Source organism: Pteronotus mesoamericanus, unplaced genomic scaffold (assembly GCF_021234165.1).
Source record: "Pteronotus mesoamericanus isolate MK-2021 breed Mesoamerican mustached bat unplaced genomic scaffold, CSHL_Meso_final contig_163, whole genome shotgun sequence".
Classification (NCBI taxonomy): Eukaryota; Metazoa; Chordata; class Mammalia; order Chiroptera; family Mormoopidae; genus Pteronotus; species Pteronotus mesoamericanus.
Genome location: NW_026555064.1, coordinates 16869023 through 16877544, shown reverse-complemented (window position 1 = coordinate 16877544; position 8522 = coordinate 16869023). Strand labels below are relative to the sequence as shown.

Below are 8522 nucleotides of genomic sequence, written 5' to 3'. Positions count from 1 at the left end.
TCATATATAAATATATTGACACCTTATAAATATATAGATACGGATTTTTTCCTAAATGGATTATCTATATATCTGTCTCTCTATATCTGTCCACCAGAAAGTCCAGCCATTGTTAATATAACAAAAGTAGTTTGTGAGACGTCAATGTAATCTGGCAGCCAAGGAGAGTGGACTGGAATGGGCAGGTGTGAACAATGCCAACTTCACTGTACTAGTCAGTGGGGGTGGTAGATGCCATTGAGTGAGCATGTGTACTGTATGGCCATCACATTCACAATGACTGCGTGAGTAGAGCAATGAATCTGCATCAAATTTCGTGTTAAGCTTGAACATTCCTCCGTGGAGACTATTTGGGTTGTTCAGAAGGCTTTCAGGGATGGTTCAACGAGTGCAGCACAGATAGAAGTGCAGGACAAATGTTGCAAAGATGGTTGAGAATCTGTTGAAAGTGATCCACGTTCTGGAAGGCCTGCAACAAGCAGAACACCTGAGAATGTTGAACATGTATGGTCTGTAATCAACAAAGATTGGTGACTGACAGTACGAGAACTAGAAGCTGATTGGGGGATTCCAAAAACTACTGTGTCCAAGATTTTGATGCAGGACCTTGGCATGAAACGTGTCATGGAAATGGAAATGTGTCGTTCCATGGCTTCTGCTACCAGAGCAGAAGGAACATCGTGCTGTAGTTGCTGATGACTTGATTCAAACCACTACCAATGAACCAGATTTCTTCAAGAAGGTCATAACTGGAGATAAATCATGGGTCTATGGCTATGATCTGGAAAGGAAGGTGCAGTTGTTTCAATGGAAGGCATGGCAAAGTCATAGTAAGATCAAGACCCTGTTAACTGTGTTTTTGATTGGGAAGGTGTTGTCCACCACGAGTATGCTCCTGCAGGCCAAACAATTTGGTGGAGAGATGCAATATTATAAAAATATCTGCAGCTATGGGCAACTGGTGATTGGCAGCTTCATCACAAAAATGTGCTTGCTCATGCATCATGCCTCATCCAGGGATTTTTGGTGAAACATCAAATCACCCAGGTGACTCAGCCCCTCTTCAGCCCAGATTTGGCACCCTGTGACTTCTGGCTCTTCCCAAAACAAAAATTGCCTTTGAAAGGGAAGAGATTTCAGGCCACCACTGAAACTCATGAAAATATGACAGGGCAGCTGATGGCGATTGGGAGAGCTGTGTAAGGTCCCAAGGTGCCTGCTTTGATGGAGACTAAGGTGTCATTGTCCTGTGTGCAATGTTTTTTGTATCTTGGGTCTCCTTCAGTAAATGTCTCTATTTTTCATCGTACGTGGCTGGATACTTTCTGAACAGACCTCTCTCTCCCCCACACACACATATACATATATATGTGCATATGTATATACATGTGTATAGTGTTTGCTCATAGAATGCTAAAGACAGGAGGATTTGAGAAATAATACAAGTAAAGGTAGAAAAAATGTTGTTTGTTTATGTATATACTAAAAGATTTGAGCGGGGTCCCTCACAGGATCTTATTTATATAACATCTTGATTCTCCCAGGACACACAATATTGAAGTGCGCTCTGATGGTGTTCATGCTGGAAAAAGAGAAGCATACGTTTCTGTAGAACTTTAGGTTATTCCAGGTGCTCTGGTCGGCCAGTAACTATTTCTATAAGAACCATGTAATTTACATCCACAGTTTAAATTCTCTTAGTAAAATACAGTTCTATGTTGGAACAAAATGTTCTAACAAACTCCCAGGCGCTCAGGGCTCCCTTCACAGCCCTGACACCTGTGTGTAGGGTCGCTGCGCACGGCCCACTCTGCACCCTGACACTAGGGGCGCTGGGCCCTGGGCTGTAGGTGCTGCCCACTTCAGGGGAAGGCGCACGTCATCTGCTTGTGCTGACTAACTGAGGTGGAACTGCTGGGATCAGCCCAGCTGGTTCGTCCGCTTCAGGGGAATACTTTCCTCACTCGTTCAGCAAGGAATCTGCTCCTGCAGAAATACATGGTGCGCTCTAACGCCCTGGCTGGAGAAGCAGTTCCTGTGGCCGCTCAAAGAACTGTCTCTTCTGACTTGACTTCGGTAATACCTGCGCCTCCCTGGTGCTGGTGCGGGGCAGCAGCGGAAAGAGGCTGCAGAGACACGGAGGCTGCAGCTGGGCTCATTCTGGAGGACCCCCAGGGCAGGGTCAGTGGCCAGGCTTGCAGGACAAGGGATGGCTGGGATTTCAAATGCACGGTGGATGCTGGACCAGCGCTGGCTGTCATAAGAACAAGTGGAGATCTACAAAATGGAATCTTTGAAGAGAATGTGAATTGAAAACGGTCTGTCCCTATGGCTAAACAAGCAATCATGTTGCTCTGGGATCTGGATCCTAGTTGTAGACTCATCATTTGATTTGAAGGCAAAACACTTTTTCCTTTGCTTTCTCTCCTTCCTCTTCCCATTTATTATTACAAAACAAAATCAAAAAAATTAGTTGAAGAAAGATAATGATATTTTGACCATTCTTTGATCTTGAGAAAATATAACAATTCTTCGATCTTGAGGAAAAAAGATTTGTTTCACACAAAGGTATGATTTTGAATACTATGATCATATTTTTAATCTAGAGATATTATATGAAAAATTATTTTTTCCATGTGCTCTACCGATGAAAGCCCTAAACAATGAGATCATTATCACTTTGTATTAAATTTAAATAAATAATAATATATTTCTAGTTCCCTTATTTATGCAAATCATACTTGTGTAAATGTTGAATATACTTTCAAAGAAAATGTTTAAGAAAATAGAACATTTTTTCCTAAAAATGAGTTTTTTAGGCTGGTTGATTCCCTATCAGGAATCTGTAATATTCATAAATAGGTAAATACCCTGGACTTGCTATTCTCTGTAATAGAGTCCATATGAGGATATGAACAAATGGAGACAATTTATGTATTGTTTCTTATTATATCCTTTCTCTAATGTGTCAGTAAACTCTAAATGCTATGAAAAATATTATTTAAAAAAAAGTGGTTTAGTAGGAAGTTTCCACCAATAAATGCAAAATCCAAAAACAAAGAACAAAACAAATAAAGAGTTTAGAAAAAAATCTTAGGCAACAAAAACCAAACAAACATTGTGCTTCCAATTAAGTTTTTAGCAAGATAAGAAATACAGGAACTATAGTTTTTAGACCTTTATAAAACCATATAATATTTTCATTTTACTTATTTTTGATGACCCAGGCCATTTTAGCTGGATGATTAATGATATATTGCTTAAGATAAATATATCTGCTTTGAGGGGCAAGTTTCCAGGAAAGTGTCCACTAACATCTATTTTTTTTCCTGTGGGAAAAAGCTCCAATCCACCAAAGAATAGAATAGGTAGTAATAATTAGAAAGAAAAAATGAGAAAAAAGAGACGCACACACACAGAGGAATACCTATGTATTTAATTTTACTCTACAGAACTTTGTAAAAGATTGCAAGTAGTCATGTACTTATTCTCCATAAAGAATATGTACTGTCAAGATTACAGAATTATTTCTGATTTAAGACTTCATATGTTAGATGCAGGAAAGGAAACATACTGCCTTTTCTGCATTTGGAAGGGAGGGATATCTGTGCACCTTTTACTTCAGGAAAGAAAAGGGAAACTCAAGAGTTTACTTGTTCTTAAAAATTGCTTTAAGATAACTAGGAGAAAAACCCCATATTTTTCTACATTTCAATAAAAGCTAAAATACATTTTGCTGAACACTGTTCTCTTGATTTAAAACAAAACAACAACAAAAAAACTTTTAAAGGCAAATAGAAATAGTTTCTGGTTTGTTGCACTTAAATCATTAAAATGTTGTTTTCTTAGATTCCATGGGTTATGCAAATAATTTTCAATAATTTCAATAATCATTTTAGCTGTATTTCTCTTAAATACAGGCCTATTTGCTATGTACAATTAAATTCAATGAAAATATTTTATGTTAGTGAGAAATTTTTCCAGATGTGAATTTTAAAGTAAAGCTCATGTTTTTATCCTTGTTTGGAATAAAGCAGTAGATTAAGGCAAAAAAAATTTTTAATGAAGAAAAATAAAATGTTTGGTAAATAAATGCATAACTAAACTTCGTTTATAATTCCATCCACAGATTTTGATGTTTGCCAGAATATAACATTGACTTGAGAAATGGAGTGTCGGTTAACTTGAAACCAAACAATTCAATATTTAGGCCAGTAATAACTAAATTTAGTTGAAAAACAAGTCACTTGCATACTCCGTGTAATTCACATTGCCTCCATTTTATATTTGCATGTGTTCTAGCTTAGCATGAGCAATGACGCTAATCAATATGCCCAATGTGTCCATCAAATAGTCCAAATTAAAATAAATAAAATGGTTCAAATTAAAAAACACTTCTCATTATTTGATCTTTTCATCATAACTGCATATCACCAGGGCCACAATTTATTAACCAACTTTTTGTGCTCTCACAGTTGAAGGGACGACTAATTTTATGTTTGCTGGCAAAATATAAATACAAGGTGGGGCAAAAGTAGGCTTGCACTTGTGAGTACATGAAACAGTTTATTCTTGTATTATTATTTATTAATTATTGTATTATTTTTATATGAACAATTATAAACCCAGTTTTCCCTGCCTTGTATATATGTAATCAATATCATTCTATCTTTCTTCTTTTTTTCTATCTTTTTATCTACCTATCAGTTACTTGGGTGAATAACATTAAATATTAATATTGCATCTTTGACACACTTCTATCCCTGCAATACAGAGTTTCATATTTTTTCTTTTCTTTTTTCTTTTTTCTTTCTTTCTTTTTTTTTAGCTAGGGGAGAGTGGGAACGCTGTCCCCCACTACCACAAATTAAGCCGTCGAGTTTCTCACAGTCACAAGCCGCAGGGCTCAGCACACCCGGAGTGCGATGGATAAGCCTTGCCCTGGGAAAACCGCCCTCCTGATCTCGGTGTCTCCCCGGCCAGGTAAGTGTGACAGTTTCATATTAACGTACTCACTGATTCATTTCCACCCATCATACGGGCAAACAATTTAGAGATCTCTAACAGTCCTTGGGGGGACAATGGAGACTAGGCACTCACACATTCCCGGCAAGTGTAAAATTCGGGGACAGGCTTCTGGGGGATAATTTGCCTGTGTACGTTGAATTTTAATTGTGCACAGGAAGCTGTTTTACAGAAATGACATCATACCACAGATGGTCACGGAAGCATTTCACTGGCAACGGACACCCGTTACTTTCCTACCAATAAGGGAATAGTTAAAATATGATAGGTCCGTAAAAGTGAATACAGAGCAGCCGCAGAAAGGAAAAAGGAGGTCCACACTGAAATAGCAGTAACTGAAGCTATTTTTGCATATCAGGAAGAAAGACGCCTGGAAGAAACGCACCAGACTAGGGCGGGGGATGGCGAGTGGCCACTGAGAGCGCCGCACGCCTTGCCTTGCTGTTGAGGCCTGCGTATCCAAGCAGCACAGCCGGCTTCCCTAACAGGCTCGCCTGCCTCTGCCAGCGAACATCCAGCCCTGAAACCAGCGCTATTCCTCTTGATCAGCATTTTCCTGAAAACCGCTTTCCACCCAAAATAAATATATCTACTGTGCCACGGAACAAATTATTCCGCTTTAAAGTTGCACGGCCTTTGCCATTATAGTAAATTTCATTAAGCCATGGCGAAACTCCATCCTCTCTTCGGAAAATGTTTACGTTTGACCAGTAGGAATGATGACAGATTGTTTATGTTACTCTTTGTCTTCTGGGGAAATGTTTTCCTTAAGTCTGAATGGTACCTAATGATTAGGACAGGAAAGTTCCAGAAAAGCTACTACTGCTACTCCATCACTAAATACAAAACATGCTAAGATAGAGCGAGGAGGGCCAAAAAGCAGCGCCGTCTGCCTCAGCTCACCTTGTACCTGACCTCCTGCTGTGGGGATGGGGGCGAAGCAGCTTTCTCACCACAAGCGACTTTCTTTCTCTCTTGCAGGAAAGTACGTTATAATCTATTGTTGAATATTTTCTTAGTGTGTGTGTTGAAGTCACAAGGAACTATAATGATTAAATAAGTGTTGGAAAAATATGTGCTTTTTGCCATGTCTAATATTATCTTATCTCAAATTAATTAAAATAATTTCATTGCTACATAATATATCAATAAGCACCATAATGTACATGCCTTCCTTTTTAAGTATTCAAACAATTTAAAATATGAAGTTATGAAATAAACATGTAATTCCATATTCTGCTTTTTCAGTTAACATATTAATCATTTCCCATGTTTCTATATAAATATGGCTGAATGATGTTAAATAAGAATATCTGTTATTATATATTTGATCATAACCAACCCTTCAACATTTGGTATATCTTATTTTTTAATTTTTTTCTATGATGAATACATTTATATGTCTGAACTTCCCCAATTTTAATTTATTGCCTTTGGAGATATTCCTGAAAGTAAAATTACTATATTGAACAATAAGGTTTAGATGCATGACTAAATTGCCTTCAAATTTAACATTGTATACTTAGCAAAATATTAATAATATTATCAATTATGTATTATTAAATTCCATCCTAATTTAGAATATTTATATAAATAAGATAACAAATGATAACATTGATTAAACAGTATTAACGGGTAGGATTTTTTTTATATCTGTAGGTAGGCATATATATTTCTCCTGTAACAGCTTCGATGTCCTATCTCCCTGGCTAAGGAAAAGTCCAGTTTAGTTTTCCTTTGAGGACAGTCTCTCTTCCTAGTTCTCTGTACTTTTACACAATGCAGGCCTTTGGAATAGAAACCACTGGGTCTTTAGGCCAGGATGATCTCCGCTGCAATGCCTGGTATCTAAGCCAGTTTGATCCATTCAGATTTGCTCAACGTAGCACCTGTTCTTCCACCTAAGCCTCTGAGGCCACTGCTCTCAGCGTTGTGCCCTCTAATGTATGTGTCCTTCTCCCAGCAGAGCCCAGCTGTCTTCTGCAAAGCTGCATTTTGTTACATTCCTACATCAGAGATCCCCAAGACCACATTCAAGTTCAATGATTCATTGGAGGGACTCAGAGGACTCAGAAAACACTATGCTTATAGTTGAGACTTATTGTAGCAGAGGCTACATATTAGAATCAGCAAAGGTAAAGAGACAGAGGGCAGAGTCCCTACAGGGACAGGCACGCATTTGCATGGGCCCTCTCGTGCTCTAGAATCTGAAAGCCAGCGCTCAACCTCCCAGCAATGATGTGCAACCACGAGGACGGTGTGTTGCCAACCAGGGAAGCTCAAGCTGAGTCTCGCTGTGCAGTTCTTACTGGGGGCTGGTCACTTAGCGCTGGCCAAACACCTGCACGGCCAACGTCAGTTGTTCAGTCCGACCTCTACAGAGAACAAACGGATACCTAGAGTGACCCTGAGCCTCGAGAACACAAAAGTGTTCTTTCTTATCAGGCAGGAGAATCCAAAAGCTGGAGGCTGCTCCTGGAAGCCTTTCAAGGAGCAAAGCTTCCTTTGGCACTGGCAGGTGTGGACACCCCCGGGTTGCGCCTCTGCGGCGCGGGCCCTCCCTGCACCCGTCCCACCTGCGCTCTTCCGACAGCGGAGCCCCGCGCTTTCCCAGGGTGCGACTACTCCCGGCGTCTTAAAAGGCCCTGGCGTTTAAATAGCCAGAGCTTTTCCTTGAAAAATGTAACTGTCTCCACTCTCCAAAATGCAGGGAATTAGAAGAGTTCAAAGACACATAATCACAATGACTTCCTGGTCCTTTGGAGGGGACCCAAAAAATTCTCCTTCCCAAAGATAGAGGAAAAATATCCTTTATCAGGTTTTTCTGCCACAGATATAGTATATTCTCAGAGTCATCATAGTTGTTTTAAGATGCTATGTTATACGGTTAATTTGTTATACAGCAAGAGTGATCAGAACAGATAGATTTACACATATAATTAGCAAATTACATGTGAATCCTTTTATGACTGTGCTGGATTTCCATTGGAAAGCCAAATTCTTTTACATAAACTAGAATTTGTGTTGTTTAAAAATTTTAGAAATAATAAAAACCATTAAAACCATATTACTTAGATACAGCTATGTATTTTCTACTGATAGATTCTTCTGAGCTTTTTTTTTGCTTTAAAAATTTAGATATGTCTAAAAATGAATATTAATTTTTAATACACAGTTTATGCAACTATAGGGAACATATAAAACATACAGCGAGAGGCAAAAGTAGGTTATAGTTGTTGGTATGGAAAATGATACAACAATGAATAAATAATAATATAAGAATAAATTCTGTGCTACGTGTACTCACAACTTTTAAGCTTACTTTTGTCCAAATCTGTAGTTTGTTGGGTACTATATGTACAGAACAACATGGATGAATATAATAAAGACTCCCACCTGTTTGGTAGATGGATTAACAGATTTCCACAGGGGAAAGCTAACTGTGAGCTATAAAAATACTAACCCTAAGTACTTCATAATCCAACAATTTATGACAT

The 8522-nt window shown here is 38.6% G+C and overlaps 1 non-coding gene across 1 annotated transcript; it reads right to left on the bottom strand.

Moving 5' to 3' along the window:
* Window positions 1–4829: 4829 nt before the first annotated feature.
* Window positions 4830–4991, bottom strand: LOC129062864 (U1 spliceosomal RNA). Its single transcript, XR_008528320.1, has one exon. It is a non-coding gene; the product is annotated as a U1 spliceosomal RNA (small nuclear RNA).
* Window positions 4992–8522: the final 3531 nt, after the last annotated feature.